This window comes from Tamandua tetradactyla, chromosome 2 (genome assembly GCF_023851605.1).
Source record: "Tamandua tetradactyla isolate mTamTet1 chromosome 2, mTamTet1.pri, whole genome shotgun sequence".
Classification (NCBI taxonomy): Eukaryota; Metazoa; Chordata; class Mammalia; order Pilosa; family Myrmecophagidae; genus Tamandua; species Tamandua tetradactyla.
In genome coordinates, this window is record NC_135328.1 from 147,367,941 (window position 1) to 147,374,437 (window position 6,497).

The 6,497-nt window shown below is 42.3% G+C and overlaps 1 pseudogene; it reads right to left on the reverse strand.

Annotated features, from left to right (window-relative positions):
• Window positions 1-4,396: 4,396 nt before the first annotated feature.
• Window positions 4,397-5,093, reverse strand: LOC143674050 (high mobility group protein B1 pseudogene; annotated as a pseudogene).
• Between the last annotated feature and the right edge of the window lie 1,404 nt (window positions 5,094-6,497).

Sequence of the window (6,497 nt, forward strand, 5' to 3'; positions counted from 1 at the left end):
GCTGTGATAGCTGTTTAAATCATGGTGACACCGCATCCTGCCATTTGCCTGGATGATGGATTGTTGACAGTCTCTGTCACAACCTGAGTAGAGGAACACTTAGAGTTTTTCCAAAGTGCTAAATAAGTATAATGGAAACTCAGATTCTAATCATTTTTGTTGGCTAGAAAACATTTGAGATGCTGTTAGGCAGGTTCCCATCCCCCACAAGTTAGATGGGGCAGATTTCATTGTACTTCTGTGTCTCCCAGCAAGAAAACCAAGTAAAAACTGAGAAGAATGTGTATTTAGTAGAGATATTGCAGATCTCATAGTTTAAAGTCATCCTGGATCCTGTGTGCTTTGATGCAAAAAATTCGGTGACTTTTTTCCCATGCACCAAAGTCCAGAAAATCTTTTTTGACTAATGTCATGCTGTTCATATTCATTTTCAATTTGCATTAAATTTTGCCCTTGAAAATATATTTCTTCATCCTTTCTTATCTCATTTCGTAGTTATATGTTATAACTTCCTAGCTAGTATTTATATTTTTAAAGATCTTATCTTTTTTTTTTTTTGCTTCACAGTGGTTTAATATGAACAGAAGTTGAAAATGACATTGTCTGACAGAAGAATGAACAGTTTGCTGAATAAAAGCCCCGAGTCAGGATATATACACAGTAGAAATGGGGCCTCAGACTTTCAGCACTTATGCACAATGAGAAAAGGAATCTTGAAATAAAAAAAAATCTGTAGCAGAGGATACAAATCAAAAAGCACCAACACTGGCAAGGTGGGAACAGGAAGCAGAGACTTCCTCTAGGGGCTGCTCAGCCCCAGGCACTGGCTTGGTAGCTGGAGAGTTGATCTGTCTCTAGATCAACTAACATTTAGGTGTTAATGTTAGTTAACATTTAGATGGGCTCCAAATCCCATGTCAAAATTTCCATCCTAATCCCTTGGATCAGGGTCATGTCAGAATCATCAATCTTTCCCCCAAGGCCTTTTATGGAGAACTCCAATCTTTCCATGATATGTGTCTAAGCAAAGAGCGCATGCTTTTGACCTGACACCAGAGTGAACTTGCTCCCGTACCACTTGGGATAGCTATTGGGTCCCAACAAACAGATCTCTCAGACAGAAGCACAGGATAGCTGCCAGCCTCAAGAAGCTGCTTCAGACTCTAAGATTTAGGATGCCCATACCCAACTGCTGCCACTAGCACAGCTTCTGGGGAGAATGCTGGAGTTCTATCAGAAATTAGTATAGGCAGTTCAACAACCCTGTGACCAAGCTGGGGAAGGCAGTGACAATTCTTGCTCCTGAGCCATATTCAACAGCTCAGAGTGCTTAGGAGAAGTTAGAGACGGTGTGATATGTTCATAGGTTTCTGCCCTGGGGCAGCACTACATGGGATGGCGGTGGGGGTGGGGGGAAAGGAGAATGAAAGAAAGTGGCGATACCCTTCCCTGCCTCTGGGAGGTACCTAGAAAATGATCCAGCTTACTTCAGGAAGTTACCTGAGAGGAGTGAGTTACCCCTATTCCTCAAGCTGTTAAACCTGCAAAGCTCAAGCAAAAAGTAGTAAGGGCTTGAGGGGGGAGAATGGCTGGCCCATAATAATTCACCTGCTGGTGAGCAAAGGACAGGCAGCCAGAGTGGGGAGCCATAAAGAGAGAGAGGGGGTAGGCGGCAGGAGCTCCCCTACTGCCCTCTGCCTTCCTTCTGACCCTGAAGCAGCCATGATGATGGGCTCAGAAAACCCAAACACCGTGCTCCGCACAACAGACAGCTTGGACTCTAGGAGAATTATACCATGAAAAGCAATGAGAGAGAGAGAAAGCAGCAAAAGAAAATATTGAAAAAACTGGGAGCAGGCCTAGAAGAAGCAAGGAGAGCTTTTGGGTCTCTACCAACTTCCCAAAAAGGAAAAAGCTCAGGCAGATAGAAAAGACAGGGTTTTCCCCTGCTTAGCATTCCTGGTGAAACCTAAGTGTAGGAAAAATCCCCATGGACTTGCAGCATCCGTTTGTATCCAAGGTTAGCCTTCGGGCAGGGTAAATGCCTAAAAAATTGTCTTCCGGTCTAATCCCACCCCCACCCCTGTCCCCATCCCCAAGCAAATGGGCATCTGCCCGTGGTCTCCCACTTCTGCTCAGAAAGGAGGGTCCTAGCGGAGCGCCTATGGCATAGTCAGGTACCAAGCAGCACTATGCCAGATTGTCTGCCGGGCCAGGGGGTGGACAGCCATCTTCAGATCAAAGAGAGAGGGAGAGGCTTAGTGTAAAAACCAGTGCCATTTTAGCAGGAAGGTAAAGAGCAGATGGTGAGAGGGGGCCCTACTGGTGCACCTTCTCAGGGACGTAGTTGATTTCCGTTGCCTCTTCCTGCAGGAACATGTGTAGACAGCATTCATTCTGAGCCAGTGGGTGCCCGGCGATTTTGTTAATAATTCAGGACCCTGCCTCCTGTCTTCAATGAAGGACTCCTCCAAGATCCCTTTGCCGCCTCAGAAAGGGAACTGCCACTTCCAAGCTTTCCCAGGCAGTGGTGGTACTACAGTCTTACTCTCTCCCTCCAGCTCATTTTTCAGCCACTCAAAATCGCTGTAGTTGTGCCGCATACAAGACTCCTTCAACTTGAAGATAGGTAGGTCTGTCCGCGTGCAAACTTCATAGGTAGTGAAGTATGGCCTGTGTCCGCCATCTGGGGGTTAAAGATGTCCATCTCGAGGAAGCTGCTTGGTGGTCTGTAAGCATCAGTCAGGTCCTGAGCTGCTGCCGTGTCTGACATCTTTCTGAAAGAGAGACTCAAGATCTTATCTTTTCTCAGTTATGCAGGACAGGGTTTATCTCATGGACACCAAATAAATGCTTAAGAAGGCATTTTGATTGTTTCTCTTTCAAATTGCTGGCTTAAGAAAGTATTAAGCCTTATAGTTTTGGAGTCTTGGCTCTTCAAGTTTTATTCAAGGAAGTTTTTATTTGGTCTGCCTTGGTGATTTTTTCCCCTTGTTACAATGTAATAGGGTTCTCTTGCTCATTTCTCCTGGAATCATAGATAAACAAATGCAAATTGAAAGAATTCAAAAGTCATAATAATATAACCAAACAGTACTCCATTACAAAAGCCTGTTAAATTATAAGAATACTATTTTAAAACACTGACATTTTAAGAGACTGATAATCTCAAAAACAATGAAATCACCAAATTGTTTCCTGAGCTGCTAAGCAGGTGAAACTGATCCTCATGAATGAATTTGGGTTTTGTAAAGAAAAACCAAATTCAAATAAATTAGATAGCTGGTACTAAGATGCAAAGTGCAAGTGTCTTCTTTCCTTGTGTCTATTTCATCCATAAAGGGGTAAACCACAATATATGAAAACATACCTTACTTTAAATGTGGCACCATTATTTCAAATGCTAGCCCAGTTAATTAAAAGTATTTAACTATAATGGAGAATCTCAAGTTCCTAAGTAGCCCATATTTAGGTAAATTGGAAAAGACATTTATAGCAAGCAATTTCATTGAGCCTTTGGTGAGACTAACATCAACACAATTTAATATTGCAGTCCTGTATTTTAAGCTCAGACTTTTGGGAATGCATTTTCAGGTCTTCTTTAACATGGGAACTGCACATATAACTGTCATTACATGGTGATGATAATAAAAGATTTGTAGAGTCCTCATGTAAAGATTAGAATATACCTTTCTATCTATTGGTCCTTCGAGGGCAGACTTACAGAATCTTTGACTCTAGTCATCCTGTGGATTGATTGGTCGCTCTTCACTTTGTGAATGTGATATCTGGGCTATGCAGAGTTTGATTACAACTAATCTTGATTTCTTAGTTTCAGCTATGGATGAAAACTTGCAATTAATTGCACGTCACGAGTGTACACTTGAAAGCTTATCAGCAAACTGTATGAAAAGATGAACAGTCATGATATCATCTGCTTCAAAATGGGCAAAAGCAAAAGACTAGCTTCCCCTTGAAGAATAATTTCAGACTATGAAAAGGACAACAATACTAATTTAAAAAATGGTGTTTACTTAGAGGCATTTAGAAGGTCAACAGAATGGCTGCAATTTTTTTGTGTGTGTGGGCAATTGCAGAGTGGTATTCAGTTAACAGAATGACGATTATTTCAGATAAACTGCGTCAGAGACAACTGAAGATGAAAAAATTAGCATCTCCGTATATAACTAATTTGTGCTATGCACCAACAAGAACCTGCATTAAATTTCAATGCCAATTTACAACCCCCACATTGTGCCAGGCAAGATTTGTAGACAGTTCAAAACCAGATCTTACAGAACCTTACATTTCAATGTTTTTCTTTAAAAGGAGTGAGTTGTGTACAGGGGGTTAAATGCTTTATAGACAAAGGAAAAAAAACTGCACTCAATCCAACTTATTTATCATTGTCATCAGCATCTTCTTCATCTTCGTCTTCTTTGTCCTCCTCTTTCTCATCTTCCTCATCTTCTTCATCTCGTCCTCCTCTTTCTTTTACTTTTCTCAGCATTGACAACTCCTTTTTTTTCCACATCAGGTTTTCCTTTAGCCCAGTAGGCAGCAATATCCTTTTTGTATTTCTCCTTTAGTTTAGCAAGCCTTCTTTTCGTAAGGTTGCTTGTCATCGGCAGCGGTATTATTCCACATCTCTTCCGTTTTCTTTGTAACATTGCCAATGGATAGCCAGTGTGTTCACCTTTGATTTGGGGGCCATACTCAGAACAAAACAAGAAAAAGCCTGAAGGAGGGTCTTTTGGGTGCATTGGGACCCTTGAACTTCTTTTCTGTTTCCCCTTTAGGAGGGATATAGGTTTTCACTTCTCTTTCACAACGGGCCTTGTCCACCATTGCCGTGTCCTCAGATTTTCCTTTCTCTTTAGCAGATGAGGTCCTCTACCTCTTTGAGCATGTCTTAGAAAACTCAGAAAAGTTGAATGACCCATCTGGGTCCTTCTTCTTGTGCTCCTCCCAGCAAATTTGCACAAAGAACGCATGTGATGACATTTTGCCTCTCAGCTTCTTAGGTTCTCCTTTGTCCTCATCTAGTTTGTTTTTCATCCATAAGACTCAGAGCCACATGGTGACCACCTGGCCTGCACTTGCCCCAGGGCTGTCTCTCTGGAGCTCAGTGTACTGCAGTGACTGTAAAAGCCTCTTGCTGAGTTTTGTGCCAGTCTTTTATGGCTATCTGATTCATGACACTCTATCATGAGATAGATGTGACTACAAATGATTCTCTGCTATTTGTATAAATATAGGATGCTTGACTGTGGTGGGTGATTTTCCTATGCTTTTATCTTTAGTTTTTGGTCATTTTGTGAGTGTAAACATATCCCCTTTTGCAGTTTATTCAGAGTTTATATGATTCATTTACTTATCCAATTTCCCTTACCATATATATTTTTTTCTTTAAAACTAAGAGGAAGACTGAGCCAGGGCCCGAGCCGTAGAAGGATCTCCAGTAAAGAAGGGACTTCTTCTGTCCCTTCTCTAGGAATTCTTTTCTTCTGAGGAAAGAAAGTCCTTTAGGCTACAGCAACTGGATGTGCTCATGCTGAGTGTGAAGTATGAGGGAGTCTTCAGTAGAAAGACCAGAAAAGTGGATTGGAGCAAGTGCTCGGATGGCCTTGAACATGTGGTGAGGATGTTTGGGCTTGACTTGGTTTACAGCTGGGTGGTGTTGGCTGGTTGGACCCTGGGGTGGGAGCTGTGCTGAGTGGAGTGTGTGTCTGTTGTAGCTGGGAGGTGTGTATGGGGCTTGGTGGGGGTCCTCGTGATGTGTAGAGGGGACAGAGAAATGTGCTGGCTGGGGATGGAAAGAGGGGACAAAATGACAGTGAGATGTTCAAGGCCAGGTACCTATAGGGATCATGACAGTGGTGCCAATTGAACTGGGGGAGTAGTACTGTGCAGTATATCAAGGAGAGTTTGGGTTTCTGAGGTGTCAGTAAGTTCTTTGGAAAGTGTTCTGTCAACAGAGAGAGGGTTCTTGGCTGTGGTTCTTGGCTGTTTGTTCTTGGATCTGGATTCAGTTCCCAAAGGTGGCGAGGAAAACTCTAGGGAAAGGTAAAATTGTCAAAGAAAGTGCAAAGAGCAAAGAACATAGTGAGAACCTGGTTTTCTGCTTAATTTTGGGAGGCAGAATAAGAAAGGAGACTGAAGGTAGCCCAGAAAGAGTTGTCAGAAGAGAATTAATTTCCTGAAAGCTATGGAGCAGGGTGGGAGGTGAGGGAAGTTTTAAGACTTTGTGTTGATCAGATCATCAGACGGGCCATGATTTTAAACAGTAACAGTACCTACTACTGCTGGCAGGGATGCAGGAAAAGGGTAGTATTCAAGCCTTGCTGCTGAGGATAGGCATTTTGGGAAGTGTTCTGGCAGAGTCTATTAAACTTTAAAATGCGCATAGCCTTTGACCTAGTAATTCTTCTCCTGGGACTCTAGTGCATAGAAATGAAAGCAGCTGTATGTAATTTGTTTGTACAAGAATATTTATT